Source organism: Mastomys coucha, unplaced genomic scaffold, assembly GCF_008632895.1.
Source record: "Mastomys coucha isolate ucsf_1 unplaced genomic scaffold, UCSF_Mcou_1 pScaffold12, whole genome shotgun sequence".
Classification (NCBI taxonomy): Eukaryota; Metazoa; Chordata; class Mammalia; order Rodentia; family Muridae; genus Mastomys; species Mastomys coucha.
In genome coordinates, this window is record NW_022196894.1 from 57,345,763 (window position 1) to 57,361,733 (window position 15,971).

The 15,971-nt window shown below is 37.1% G+C and overlaps 1 protein-coding gene and 1 pseudogene across 5 annotated transcripts in view; both read right to left on the reverse strand.

The window, feature by feature from the left end:
- Epha6 (EPH receptor A6) overlaps positions 1-15,971 on the reverse strand; it is a 922,972-nt gene that overhangs the window by 259,792 nt on the left and 647,209 nt on the right. The gene's annotated exons all lie outside the window — the stretch shown is intronic.
- Positions 5,594-7,294, reverse strand: LOC116086213 (annotated as a pseudogene).

The following is a 15,971-nucleotide window of genomic DNA, read 5'->3' on the forward strand; positions in this document are numbered from 1 at the left end:
CTCAGAAATCTGCCTGCCTCTGCCTCCCAAGTGCTGGGATTAAAGGCATGTGTCACCACCGCCCGGCAGGGCTAGTATCTTAATCAACTCAATCAATTTAAATTTCTTAATTGGAGATTTTAGACCACATAGATTCAAGGTTATTACAGAGAAGTTAATCTTTTTTCTTTGTAATCAGTCTTCCTATAGATAGATGTTCATGCACGTCTCCTGGTGGCTCAGTGGGAAGTGTATCCTCCCTGCTTCAGTGGCTGTTGAAGAGTGGTAACCAAGACTTCCATTGGCCCTCTTTTGTTATTAGATATTTTCTTTCTTTATTTACATTTCAAATGTTCTCCCCTTTCCTTGTTTCCCCTCTGAAATACCCCCTGTTCACCAACCCACCCTCTCCCCCAGTTCCTGGCCCTGGCATTCCCCAATACTGGGGCATAGAGCCATCAAGGACCAAGGGCCAGAGAAGTTAATCTTACTCATACAATTACTGATGAATTTCTGTTTGGTTATAGTATACATTGATGTTTTCTTTTTATCTTGTTTATTTTTGTTGGTTTGGTGTTTTAATATATTGATGTTTTAATTGCTTTTTGCTTCTCTTTGTGTATCTTCTTTTCTGTTGAGATTTGTGCATGCATGTTTCATTTTTGGTGTTTTCTGACTTTTGGATATAGGATTCCTTTTAACATCTTCTGTAGTACTGGTCTACTCCTACATCACTGCTGTTCTACAGTAGTACTGCTGATGACTTTCATCATCCAATATTTTTTATTTGTGAGTAATACTTTTTGTTGAGTGTGGTATAGCTTTTCCTTATTAGGTCTCTGTGGAAAGCTGCTTTAAGTCTAATGAGGTTTCCCTTGAATCTGTGCATAGCTTTTTCTCTTGCTATTTTAGATCCATGAAATCATATGATAGTAAGGTGCTAGAACAGCAGTCATTATACCTATATGTCCTCATCTTTAATAGGAGAGGGACCATTCTGAATGGTATTTCACTGAATGTACATTTTTAGCTTTTTATTCTCTTCATCTCATGAATTCTCTGTGATTCATGAAATAATCGACCTATAGTGGGTGCTTTATAAGGCTAAGAGGCTGCTTATTCTCTCATTCATCCCTATATTTTATTTATTTATCCCCATCTGCTAGTTAAACCAAACCAAACAAAACAAAACAAAAAACCTAGCATTTGAGTTATGCCATTCTTTTTCATTTTTTGTCTGTTGAGGCTCTCAGATTCTGTTCTCTGTTTCTGAGAAAGTATTTGCTATGTACCCAGGATGACATATAGCTTTCTGCAAAGACCCCATTGGTCTAGAACATGTGGTCTTGCTTCAGCATCCTGAGTGCAGGAATCACAGTCATATACTACACCTGGCTCACAACTCTACCTTTATTTCACCTATTGATCTTTCTCTTTCTAAGAATTTTGTTTGTTTCTTTTTCATTATCACTGTTTGCTAGATTTCTCATTCATATCATGAATTGTATTGTTTGTAAATTGGTTTACTAAATTCTTGAACCTCACTGAGATTTTTTTCAAGGTATTTTTGATTTTGTTCTTTTTTTTTTTTTTTTTTTTTTTTTTTTTTTTTTTTTTTTTTTTTTTTTTTTGGTTTTTTTCGAGACAGGGTTTCCTGGAACTCACTCTGGAGACCAGGCTGGCCTCGAACTCAGAAATCTGCCTGCCTCTGCCTCCCAATTGATTTTGTTCTTAATCAGTATATATTCTTTCCTTTTCTATCTGCTGCTAGAAGGTATGGTGTTCTTTTGGAAGTGTCATGGTACCCTGTTTTTTATGTTAGTACTCAGCTACTAGATTGCTATCTGCACACATGTTGGATAAGTTTTCTCTATCACTTTGTAAGCTGGTTGTCATAGCTTGTGGCTTTTTCCTTTAAAGTATCAGTTTGTGGTTGCGTTGGTTCTAATTGAGCACTATAATACACTTTCTGGGTAGCTTTGTAATTTGCAGTCATGGTTTTGGGTATGATGTGGTGTGTGTTGCAATGGATCATGGGACCATTCTTTTTTTCTTTAAGTACCACAGGGAAGATTGGTACTGTGGAAATCCAGGCAGGTACGTGAATGCAGTACTAGGGGTACATTCTACTCTGAGGCTCCTTTATCAACGGGAGCTGTGAGGAGTGAGATGTGGAGTGTAGTGAATATGAGCTCAGGAATGGTACCTCTGGCAGCATAGGTTTGGCTTCTGTAGGTGCTGTACCATGCTGAAGGAGCCTGGGCTCTAAGGTTTGAGGAGAGGGAATGCAGATTTATTCTGTGAAGCAAAGCTACAGTGTGGACTGCACATAGTTCTTTCATTTGACCTCCAAGCCTGTGTGGACTGAGGAACTCTCACTTGGGGCTGCTGAATTACCTACTTATGGTAACAGCTAAGGCTCTCCCATTCACCTTTTCGTTTAACAGACAGTCTCCATAATGGAAATCTGATGTCACAATAGCAAACATGCTTCATTGGGCTCCCTGCCCTACCCTAGGCATTCTTAATTTTCCCCTTGCTAGATTCAGTTGCGTTCCCTTAGGTCTTCACCCTGAAATGTATCTGTTTGCATTTCTGATTTCATTGTTCAGCAGACGATGAGGCCTAAGCATCTCAATTCCTTAGCAGTATTTTAAGTTCTCTAAGTTTTAGATGTTCTTTGTGTTTATTTTTTCTCAAAAAAAAAAACCCAAAATACTTAATATGATTTGAAAACTGCTTTATCACAGGATAATATATATTTTGTTTCATTGAAGAGAATATGAGTCTGAAATTTAGGCTTATTAGTCTTTGAATATTCATCAAATATGTTTGATAATTATATTATTCATATCTGATAGTCTTCTTGATTTTCCTATTTAACCTGTTACTTACTAAAGTATAATAAATCTCATCTCCTATTAGGATTGTCAGTTTTTTAATTTCACTAGTAAGACATTTTTGCTTTATATTTTAATCTAGTCTTATACATTTTATTATTGATAGGTACATAGAGATAAATTCCAAAACTGTTAGCCTTAAATACTGAATGTTGCCTTAAATTTAGCAAAATATTAGTCACAATTAGCATCTTGAGCTTGAACATGGCTTTTATAAAGGCAGTCAAGTTTGATGTTTACTAATATAGTTTTACTTGTTTCCTGATTTTCAGTGAAATAACAATAGGTAATTAGACATTGTGTGCTGCTGTGAGTGCTATATACAAATTAATTCATTTAACCAAGCACATCACTGAACTAATTGTAAAAATAAATAATTAGTACTAATGTAGAGTTTACATAAATGATCATCTGATAAAAATAGAACTAATTCCAGCATGTTTAGAAGACAGCCACATATTTAGGAATCACAGCAGGGGACAAAGACATTCTTTCTAATAATATGTACTCTGTCCACTTTTATCGTTGACATAGATTACTGTTGACCTTAAGGCCATTGCATAGTATATGCGATACAACACTTGAAAGCTTTTACTACTCTAGCATTTTAGAAGTGTGTTTCTGAAATACATCTTTAGATTTTTTTTGACCCATACAAAAAAGGAATTCTTAAGGTACTATGTACAAATCTAAACAATACACTTTCTTCATATCCATGTGGAAATCAGTAGCCATTCCAACTGGGTCATTTGCCATATTTGAAGAGAAATATAGTAGGTTTATCTTTTCAATTTAATCTCTACAAAAGCACCTTCCAACACTATAGCAACAACCTATAATTATACTTACTATATTCATAACTCATGAAGTGACCCACAGCTGCACAATCATAAATTTCAAGGATTTCCTCTGCGAAACCCTACTGAGTTCTATAGTGAAGTCAAAGAACTGAGTAGAGAATTTTTTAAGACTGAAAAAGAAAATCATACACAAGGAAAGATAAATTTGTAATAATGTGAAAATATATCTACAAATACTTTGAATTTGATGATTTAGTAAACTAGAATTTTCAGAACCTTAAGGGTATCTGATGTTATGTACGTTATACTACAACAAAAGCAGAAGAAGATGCTCAATGCCTGTGTTTTGATGTTTCCTTTTTCTTTTAAAGTGATGATACATTAGGTGATTACTTTGGACTTCATTGCAGAATATGAACAACAAAATCTGACAGCATTCATGTTGACATTAGTGCAGTAAATGAAAGGTGTACAAGTTATCATAGAAGATGTGATTCTCTTTTATTAGAGAACAACGGTCACCCACCAAATATATTTATTCTGCATATTCACAGAAAAATCTTCTTGAGATAGTAAACAACTGGTATTTTTTGCATTCCTTAAAATAACAATTGATTGCTCTGTTTGCTTAACTCATTAGGTTCTTTTATGTTTTATTTAAATAAAAGTAAAATGGCATGATTTTTAGATAAGTATTTGTAACTCTCTGTATGTCTAGTTGATTTTAAATGTTAAATACTCAATTATTTTCTAGAAATAACTTTACCCCTCCAAATTCAGTGTGGGGACACCTATCTTGGGGAAAATGGCTTATTGAAAGGTACATACATACTTCAATAGCTTATATAAAAAGGGCTGATTAAATCTATCTTTCCTATATGAGCAGAAGATGGCACCTGATGGTCAAGAGCTGCCTTGTTAAAAATCCCAACACAGAAGTTCAACTGTTTTATACACATGTGCATAATTATTAGAAAGTTATTCTCACATTTTAAGTACTGATTATGGTGAGAAAATGTTTAATTATAAAAGTAATGTTCACATGTATGGGAAAATGCCACAAAAGCTTCCATCTGAGATAAGTACCATATCTGAGATGTAGAGTCACATAGGGAACAACTTTTCTAAGTCATTATCTGTGGTAATGTTAACATCAGAAGTAAAAAGCCATATGAAGGTACTAATAACAATTAAAACAAAAATAGAATTAGTTAAAATTCTTCCCACAAATTGGGTGTGGTGGTACATTGGCACAGATAACGATGGAATGATGTTATCTGAGGCAGAACCAGTGGGATCCTTGTAATTTCTACTAAGGACCCTTTTATCATTCTCCTGCAAAACATATATATGTTAGTGCCACTTTGACTTTAGAACCATGTTAGTGCCACTTTTTAATATCCTTAATGTCAAAGACAGGTTACATTCCTAATAAGATGAGGTAAGGAAGGAGCAGTGAGGAAAGATTCTGCCAGGAGCAGAGCTTTTCCACCTAGACAAAGCACTACACTGGATCCCAAAGAGTGTTCATGTTTGTTGCCTCCAAGAGTCCTTACAGAAAGGCCTTCGCAACCTGTGAGTTTATTTATTTCTCCATGAGAGCAGCAGAGGAGAGTCTGTATTAGACAGTGTTTATCTCTATCTTTCCAAAAGTTAACTGAGTTGCTGTTGGAATGGGATCAAGCATGAAGAGTGAGGAGTGAAAACTTAAACGAAGACTGATTCCTTTCCTTTCTTAAGATGCCTAAAAAATTAGGAGAAATGGTTGGACCATTTGATGTTGTCATTTGATTTTGGTGTGGCAGTTGAAGCAATGTTGCTTGACATAATTTACCTTTGTGGAATTCTAGAGAGCAGCAGTTCTTTTTTTTTGTTCTTTTCCTTTTTTTTCTTTTTTTGCATTATTCATTTTATTCATTTTCTTTTTTTACAAAAATTTATTACAATGTTCAACAACAGGCTCTCCAGGATATCACTTCATTCTACTAGAAGGCAAAGATGTTGTGACAGGGAATCCAGATGTTTGATAGGTTACAGGATAATACTTCATTCTAGCTGTAGTGGCAAAGATGTTATGGCAGGGAATCCAGATGTTTAAATGGGAATGGAAGAGGAGGGTCACCATCACCTCAGATGTGAGGAACAGCTTACTTTTTGCAAGATTTCTTAATTGCACCTGTGGCCAGGGGGCCCTTACTCGTGGCCTTGGCTTTTAGCTCCTTGAGTTTCTTCTGTTCCTCCTTTTGTTTCTGCCTGAAAGTCTTATCTTCCTCATCCATCTCCTCGGCCCGCTTCTTGGGCTGTTTCAGGGGCTTCGTTTTGCCACCTTCCCGGCCCGACTTGGCACCTCCAGCCTCTTCACCAGACCCTGATCCTAAGCCTAGAGCAGCAGTTCTTAACCTGTGGATTGTAACTCCTTTGGGGGTTGTCTATCAGAGATCATGAATATCAGATATTTATGTTACATTTCATTACAGTAGTAAAATTACAGCTGTGAAGTAACAATGAAAACAATTCTATATCGGAGACCCACAATATGAGGAACTGGTATTAAAGGTTCACAGCAATTAGGAAGGCTGAGAATGATTGCTATTAAGGATGAGTGAAGAGTCAAAAATACAGAATTCCCACAATGCAAACCTAGCCTTCCCAATGAAGAAAGAAAGGAGAGAATACTGAATCACTGCTAAATAGGGAGCCAGGAGTAGGGTCACGTGATGAACACTCAAGACTGAAAACACCTCAGACAATACTGGAAAAGAAAAGATTGCAGTTGGGTGTGGTGGTGTATTCTTTTAATTCTAGTACTTTGGAGGCAGAGGCTGGTGGATAGATCTGTGAGTTCAAGGACATCCTGGTCTATAAAGCAAGCTCTGGGGCAACCCAGGCTACACAGAGAAACCCTGTCTCAAAAAACCATACCATACCAAAGCAAAGCAAATCAAACCAAACCAAACCAAACCAAACCAAACCAAAAAAAGTTGCAATAATTGGACTAATTGAGGTGAAAAGGGACATGAAAAGTTGTGGAATTTATTAGGGATATTATTGACAGGGACATATGAATATATTGTATTTAACATAGAGAGTGAATACACATGTGATACATACATATATTTATAGTGTGGCATAAAGTATAATATGATGTTGTACTAAGCATAATAAAGTCAGCTGGCCCAGTGTAGAAATTGGCTTGACTTAACAGCAGCTTCTCTGAGATCACCCACTGGGAATAACCTGGTAGGATGCTCTCTCTTCAGCAAGAGTGCAAGGCAGCTGTTCAAAAGCAAACAGGAATCCCTGCTGCCCTAATGGAGTCCCAGCAGGGAAGATGCTAACTCTGCATTTTCTGTAGTGACTAGAAAAAAATGGGAATATTGGGCTCCATTCCAAAAAGACTCCAGACTCTTGGACAGGTAGGAATGGTTGAAAACTTCAGACAAATTAGTCATAAAAAACTGAAGAAGTATGAGACTTATGCATTGTAAGCCTTCAGGTGTGTGGAGGAGTATAAGGGAGGATCAGGCTTACTTTGTAGAAGTTCAGGTTTGCAGAATAATGACAGTGGGAAGTCTTAAGATTATAGATCATACTGTCCAGCTGTAGTTGACTCATGTAGGTACATAGATCTGATCATTCTGTCCACAGTGGATTTCCAGTTCTTTGAATGTGCATATCAATTTATACATGTGTCTAACATGCTTATGCCCCTTTTAATTTTTTTATATTATTTTCTATTCCCCTCTTGAGCTTGAGCAGCTTTCCTGTTTATTTTTGTAAGCGTCATAGTATTCTAACTTAGTTGTTGCTATATGAGGAAACTGTTAATGTAATTTATGAGTTTCACAGAACAAATTATGATTTGTCAGAGAAAATATTAATAAAAATTCATCATCTCTTATAGGCTATAAGATGTTGATTCTTTTTTACACACATAATACATATCAATTGTATGGTACATTATAGTAAGTGGCTTCAAATTCTGCCCAATTCTACACTTACACACATTTATATTATGACTCTGCTCTCTCATCAAGAGATGGAGTTCTCTTCACCATCTCATGAAATCTGGATTGCTTTGCTTTTGCTCTGATCAAGTTAACCTGTGAGGACATTGATGTCAGAATTCAGAGCCAAGACCTGGAGTGGCCACACAACATTTTCTTCACTTGCTTAGAATGCCACCACTACCATAGCTCAGCAGATGGGAGATAATATGGAGATGAGCTAACTCTCCTGAGATGTTCTAGCCAGCTACCTGATGGTAGCACAATCTAAGCCAACAATGACTTTAGTCAAGGAGTGACTATCAGTAGGGGTCTACTTTTTCCTTGGGATATTCAGGCACCATTTTGCACCAGGCTATACTGAAAGGAGTGAAGCTTAGCCAGGCGGGTGGGTTAGAAAAGATCTCGGTCAGTGTGAGTACAGGAGAAACAGCCTTCCGTGGAGCTGGTTTACAGTGAAACACTTCTCTTTATCGGGGTAATGAGAGCTTTATAAAGGAATGCCAGGTGCCTATAGGCTACATGACCACCTCAAGGGCAGCAGAGGTGGGGGTCATAATGCTACATGTACTGGGACATGCAGACCCAGAGCAGGGAGGAAGCAGCCCTACTCCTGCTGATCTCAGAATGAGATTTTCAGGGTTTGGACACATCTCAGCCTCACTCTTGCTCCTGACACTCACCAGGTCACACTGCCTTCCAGCCCCACAAGTGACCTTAGGCTAAACTAGCATAAAATACCCACACTTGCTTCTTCTAGAGACAAGCCAAAAATTCATGAATTATAAATAAATGAATTGATTATTATCTGAAGACATTTGGTTTAGGGATTGTTTGTTTCATAGTAACAGAACCTTAGATAGACAAAAATTCCACAAAAATCCATTAGTTAAAAACACAGACAATTAGATTGAGGTCACAAGTATCACTATGGGAACAGTAAACTAATTGCCTCATGCTGGGTAAACTATAGTATGACATAAGCAAATCCTTTAAAGAGATTTATAGTCTTAATTCACATCTTATAGCTTACCAATATAGAATGCACATGGTCTCGATGGCATTATGAAATAATTATACAGTACAAACAGCCTTACATTTTATAAGACGGAAGAGTAGAACGACATTCAATTGGTATCTATTTTTTTCCAAAGAATTCTAGCAACTATGAAAAACAAATTTCAAATTATTTTCTATTTTAGAAAAATATAAGAAACATGTTATATCCACAATATTAACTGTTTTTTCAAGGCCTTCATAAATGTTGTGTAAGGCCAACACTTTATGTCTGTTGGCTTTAAGAGAACATCAGGGTCTAGGGACTGCTGGATTGCTTGGTCTCTGTAAAAATAGGACCTAAAACCTTGGATATCCCAGCTAGCATCAACATAGCCACAATTCTGATACAGAGCACAACAAAACTTACTTGAACATAGGTATAAGAAAGTGGGGAGAATCCTTCAAACTTTGAGGGATCTCTAGAGGGAGATCTTTCTGGTAGGTTAGTCTGATGAAGCTGGGTGTGTCTGTCTCATGCTGCTAGTCTTCCTCCGTGATTAATCTGAGTTTTTCCCCGGGTTTTTATCATACATATATACTTTTTAGTTTTTTTTTTACTGATTATTTGTGAGTTTCATATCATGTACTCCAGTCTCATTCATCTCTACCTTTACAATATCTCCCTCCCCACAAAAGGAACACACACACACACACACAGACACACACACACACACACACACACACACACAGAGCATAAAAACCATCTTGTGGAAGCTATAGTGTGTCATAGTGTGTTGGACAACATACACTTTTGTTCACATAGCTTTACTTAGAAATAATAATTGCCATTGGTCTTTGGCTTTTGCTATACTATTAATATGTATTCTCCCTGGGACACATCTCAGACATCTTGTTGCCCTGTTTCACTGGAGCTTTGTATCTGCAGGATTGGTCCTTTCACATCCTCCAGCAGTTCATAGATGAGTTAGATGTTGGGGTGCACCAATTCAAGAGTTGCTCAGCCCACTATCTGTTCCATACCTTCACCACCAGAGAGAACTATCCTGTCTACCTCATCCAATGCTTCAGCTAGCAGAAGGCAGTGACAGCTTTCCTGCTCTCACACATTTGGGGCAGGCTCATGTGTGCTTTCGTGACCAGGACTAGCTCTATTGTGCAGCCTAGGTGAGGTGCAGGACCACTTTCCATCTGCAGAGTGTTATAGCTGTTGAAGGACAAGGCCAGTTCTTCCAATTGCCTCAGGTGGTGGGTGTGGTGGTGGTGGGGCATCTCATGCTCTCAGCTCAGTTTGCCAAAGTCCCTGCACACCAGGGCAAGCTCTAATGTGCTGTCCTGGCACAGTGTGGGGCTCAGAATAAACTCTTAAGCACCATATGCTGTCTAAGACAAAGCATTGACACAAACTGGACAGAAGAGAATATATTTCTAAGGAAACAAACTGGACAGAAGAGAATATATTTCTAAGGAAACATATAGAATTGACTACCATTCCCAAACACAGATTATTGCTTGTTCTAGGCAGACATGTAAGATGGGCCACATTGGTCTCTTACAACCTGGTGTTTATATACTATGCAATCTTTCCTTTCAAGGTTGGGTGGCCCTAATATTCTGGCCAACAGAATGGGAAGGTTGGTATTACTTCTTTTATTATTTTCTTTTATTATTTATACAATATTGTGACTTCTGATTTATTGGCACACTATCTTTCTGGCTTTGATGAATCTATCTACAACATTGGGGAAGACTATATGGCAAGATTATGGGATGAACACATGGTTAGAATCAAGGCATTCCATTCCACAAACCACAGATAACTTATTTCTTGACTACGGCTACTTTTGTAAATTTGGAAGTAGGTTCTGTTTAGCTGAGCTTCATGTGTGCCCACTGCATCTTCTAACCTCATTGGAATCTTCAAACTCTGTGATCTACAAATGATGACTTTCCTATACAGTACTGGCAAAAAGAATGTGGGATTAATCAACCAATATCTTTTATAAGACCACTTCATGAGATGGAACCCATCCATGTTGCTAGTTGGTGACTAAGAACCTAAGACCAGATAGGCCAGGTGTCTTGGGGGGAAAACAAATACTATTGTTTTGCCAAAGGAACATAGCAATAAAAATGACCCTGAATGACATTCTATTATTACTGGTAGATCAATTGTTGCTAAGGTTTTTCCTTCTCTAATGATAGTAGATTAGAATTAATACAGAGACCACAATCGTACAATATGGAGAGCATGAGAGTCATTGGAACACTCAGTGTTAAATGGCACATCTCCTCTCAGGGCTCAGGGAGAGGAGACAGAAAGATTGTAAAAGCCAGAGGTGATGGATGATGCCAATGAAACAGTGTCTTCCATACACATGAGGACTGATGCTATATGAACTCATAGAGACTCTGGCAGAATATACAGTGCCTGTACAGATTCAAGCCAGGCACAGTCTCAGCACTGAGATATTAGATAGGAGCTCCCACCTCTAACCAAGAAGCTATCTACAATAGACTTGGTTGCAAAGGAAAAAATAGTTTTCTCCAATGGAATTTCACTGAGTATATAAAGTTCATTTCAGGGTAGGCCTCATGCTTATCAATAGACAGTCGATACAAGCTAAACTCACTGGCATTTTTGTAGACTTTTTCATCACATGTTGTTTTTTGGTTTTGTTTTGTTGTTGTTGTTTTTAAAATCTCTGGTATTTTGCTTATATAATATATTTTCCTTTTGTAGTTTTGGAGTATGTTTATATGTGTGTGTGTTTCTTGTGCTTTTCTATTTCTTTTTGTTCCCTCTTTATTTTTGAGAGAGAGAGGTAGAGGTAGAGAGAGGCAGAGAGAGGGAGGGAGAGAGGGGGGGTAGGTATGGACTTGGATGGGTAGGAGGATGGGGAAGATCTGAAAGGTAGTGAGACTTGCAGAAGGTACCATCTTTATGATCCTCAAATAACTGTGTTCTTGAATTTTTCATTTGTTTTCTAATTCAGTGTTTGCTTATTTCAGATTTTTTTCAAGTGAGTAGTGTGATGAGACAGTTTTTAAGACTGACAATTTCTTATGAAAAAAACAAGTATACACTAAGTGGACCCACATATAAGATGCAGCATATTAAGTTAGAGGCCACTAAAATTTACTTAAGGGCTGTCAAATTGCTATATAGTCCTGTTTCTGATAATAAATTGATTTTTTTTTTTGTCTGACAGAAATAAGTTGATATAGTAGATTTACATAGATATTTGGACAGTTTAGATTTGGGTATCTTAGAAACTTTGAATATTTTAAAAACATTAAACTTTTAAAGTGTTTGAATTGTTAGAAAATAGATTCACTAAGGAATTGAAATTAAAAAGTGTTAAAACCAAGTTATTCTGTTAAGTTTATGGCACCAATAAAGCATAGGATAAATGTATTCTTCTAAGATACAGAGGAAATTTAGAATAGGTTTGTTTTAATTAAAAAGAAAAATAAAACATGTTATGGTTGCAATGAGTATACAAATAAGAGTGAAATTTAATCTCAGCTAGTAGCTTTCAGTTAACTGAAAGTCATAAGTATTACATTACATACAGCACTGAAATTAAAATTGTCTATGGTAGGTTTTTGTATCAGAAGGTATTTTGAGATTGTGTAATGAGTGATATTTGTAGACATCAAAATTGCATGAAGAGTAAATTCATTTTCAACCTAATAGATGTGTTTCCATGTTTTGATTGTTATTAAGTGTCTGGCCCTGGCCATCTCTAACCTCCCACTAGTCCAGCAAGATAGTGATTATATGGGTAACAAGCCTAATATCTAAAAGATCATTGAACTGGTGCTAGCCACTGGCAAGTAAAAGGAGAGTTGTGACTCAAACATTGATTTGGTATGAGTCTCTTGCTCATTTCACATTGTTTATAAAAAAAACCTTATTTATTATATAATTTGCTTTAGAAAGCCATAAAATTTATGTCAAAATCACTGCCAGATCTGTCTATTGGTTATTAAAAATAGTGTTTAAAAACCATGCCAATGTGCCCTCTACCACAAAATTTTTACGTTGTCCAAATCAGAGCATGGAAACATTTGTTTTAGGTCAAAAATGAGTGTAGGCTTTATGCAACTCTGATGTCCGAGAATCTCAATCATTGCCCAATCTCAAAACACAGACTTGACTTCATGCAAGAGCTTTTCATCTAAACATGAAGGACATACACTATAATTTCTGATTTCTTCTTGTAAAAAGTGATCCATGAGACCACAATTGCAATACTTCCTACCTTTCCTATTGCCATACTATAAGAAAGTATAATATGTAATAATGGGCCTATGAGATAGAGATCTTAGAAAATAAAATAAAATAATTAATAGTAGAAAGAATAGGTGAGTAGTGTCACTTTAAAGGGGACAAGGGCATTAAGACAGGATGAGTGTCAGCCTTTAGTCTTGTCCAGTGTGAAGGGTAGAACTCCCTTGAACATTACTGAGAATGAGTTAGTGTTGGGGTACTCACTTCTCATTTCCTGTGATTGTCCTTTCAGCTTTCTTTTCCCTGTGCACAGCTGATTGCTGAAACTAACATTTAAAACTGCTGACTTTCTTTAGGAATAGAAAAACACAGTGACACTAAGCCAGAAGCAGAGGCTGACAGCAGAAGTAATAATGAGTTTTGTATAGATAAAGGGATAGAATTTGAATGACGGGCAGATATGGCATTGTCACTGTGACTAGGGAAAGTGTCATGTCTAAGAAGGACACACTATGGGCTTAGAGACACAAGAATCATATTTTTCAATGTAAATGTTTCAAAACTATAGGTATTCCACTCAGAAAGGCTTTTCTCATAATGAACGGTGCAGGTGTTTTTCTGTCTCCCAAAAGAGGTAGGTTTCCACTGACCTTTTACCTGACCATGATTAAATTTCAGTTTACCAGGCTTTTTCATTATCTCAAGATATGTGTACAATAATGACTCAATCTTAATCTGACGACTCTTTGGCCTGGAAATTTTTGTTTTATAGTTTTCTTCCCATAGTATTTTATTTTATGATGAAAAAAAAGTCAAAGGATATAGATGATCAGATTGTGTCCTATGCAACAGAGCTGCTTACTTCATTTAAATGGAAATGTATTTTTTTCATGAAAATTTGGGCATGAACTGATGAACAAAGATAAGACGCCTCTACTAAGTAGAATAGTGAAATAAAAACATCTCAGAAAACACATAAAATACTGGCCAATTAAGTTTTCCATTGCATAATATTTGGTCATGAAGATGAAAATCCCAGGACAATGTTTGTGGAAGACACCTGGAATACATATATATCCAGTCAGAATAAAGACTTCATGTGGAAGCAGTAATTAGCACATTGTCTTCTTTAAATACCAGCCACCTAGTAAACATGGCTCAGCCAATGGATTAAGTAATCTTCTGGGTCAAGTTGCAATGCCATTTTTCCATGTTCTCTTTTCCCCTGAGAACATTAATGCAGCCATGTTTATATTCCTTTGTTATAACCCACTTAAGAAACATTTAATGGTCTGTGTCTATCAATGAGAAACTTGAAATAATTTATGACTACTTCTTGGTGGAACAAGCACATAGGTCTTACAGACGCTTTCCCCAGCAGTGAGTCGTGAGACTGTGTTCCAACCATCAGTGCCGTCCTCCAACCTCCTATGCGAACTCACCTCTGACTCACATCTTTACTCAGCCACTTATTAATTTACCTTACATTTCCAAAGAAGTTTTGTGGTTCACTCCAGTACAGCAAAAAATTAGACCCTAGTGGGAAATAATAGGGATGTGTGTGTGTGTGTGTGTGTGTGTGTGTTTGTGTGTGTGTTTGTGTAAGGGGACAAAATAGGATTAAACCAAAGAAGTTTACTGTTTAAGATTTGGTAAATATATATCATTTAAATAATTTAAATTATTTTAAGGTTTAGAAGAATTTTCACCATTGCATAGCACATTCATCTGGCATCCTCCAGGATATTAGCAGATCCTCAGAGTCTCTCTGGCCATCTCCTAATAACCTACATAAATCTTGTCCATATTCTTTTTCTCTGGAACATTTCACAAAATATTAAAGTGTTCTTCCTCCTTTCTCTCTTCCAAAGCAAATCATACAAACTAGGTTTATTGCTTGTTTTTTCCTATGTCTTTTTGTGTAAGAGTTGGACATGTGTACACTACTTGCTCTATACTGCCTGAGAGTATGTTCTTAGATATTCTTTTCCACTGCCTGAATTCCAAAAATTTCTGCCTGAAATCTAGCAAGATGGAAAGCTACACATAGTGGTAAGAAGACAACCATTGTGGGATTCCAATTTTAGAATCTTTATTAGATCATTCCTGTTGTCTTGCCACATTTGCAAACACTATTTACTGTTACCATCTAAAGCATATACATGGATAAAACTCCCTGTATCTTAGAGCCTTTATTTCAGAAGGCTCTTCTACCTTACTAAACATTAATGAAATGCCATGCATTTTTTTATTTAACCTATCTTTTCTTAAGGGAGTGATGATCATGACCCTTGACATAGGTGAGGAAAGATATTGCACTTTTCTTGATCATTTAATAATGCTGGGCCTACACCCAAACATCACTGTTTCCTGACACAATCCTATTTATTTATTTAATTTTATTTTTTATTAGACATTTTCTTTATTTACATTTCAAAAGTTTTCCCCTTTCCTGGTTTCACCTCCGAAAACTCCCCTATTCCCTCCCCCGACCCCCGCTCACCAACCCACCCACTCTTGCTTCCCTGTCTTGGGATTCTCCTATACTAGGGCATCAAGCCTTCAAGACCAAGGTCCTCTCCTCCAACTGATGTCCAGCAAGGCCATCCTCTGCTACATATGCAGCTGGAGCCATGGGTCCCCCTCCATGTGTACTCTTTGGCTGGTGGTTTAGTCCCTGGGAGCTCTGGGGGTACTGGTTAGTTAATATTGTTGTTCCTCCTATGGGCCTGCAAACCCCTTCAGTTCCTTTGGTCCTTTCTCTTGCTTCTCCATTGGGGACCTTGTACTCAGTCCAATGGTTGGCTGAGAGCATACACTTCTGAATATGTCAGGCACTGGCAGAGCCTCTCAGGAGACAGCTATATCAGGATCCTGTCAGCAAGCACTTGTTGACATCCCCAATAGTGTCTGGGTTTGGTGACTGTATATGGGATGGATCCTCAACAATCCTATTTAGAAACATTAGTGCAGAAGTCTGGAATACAGGAAGAACAACCCACATTCCACAAGAAACTCAAGAAGAAGGAAG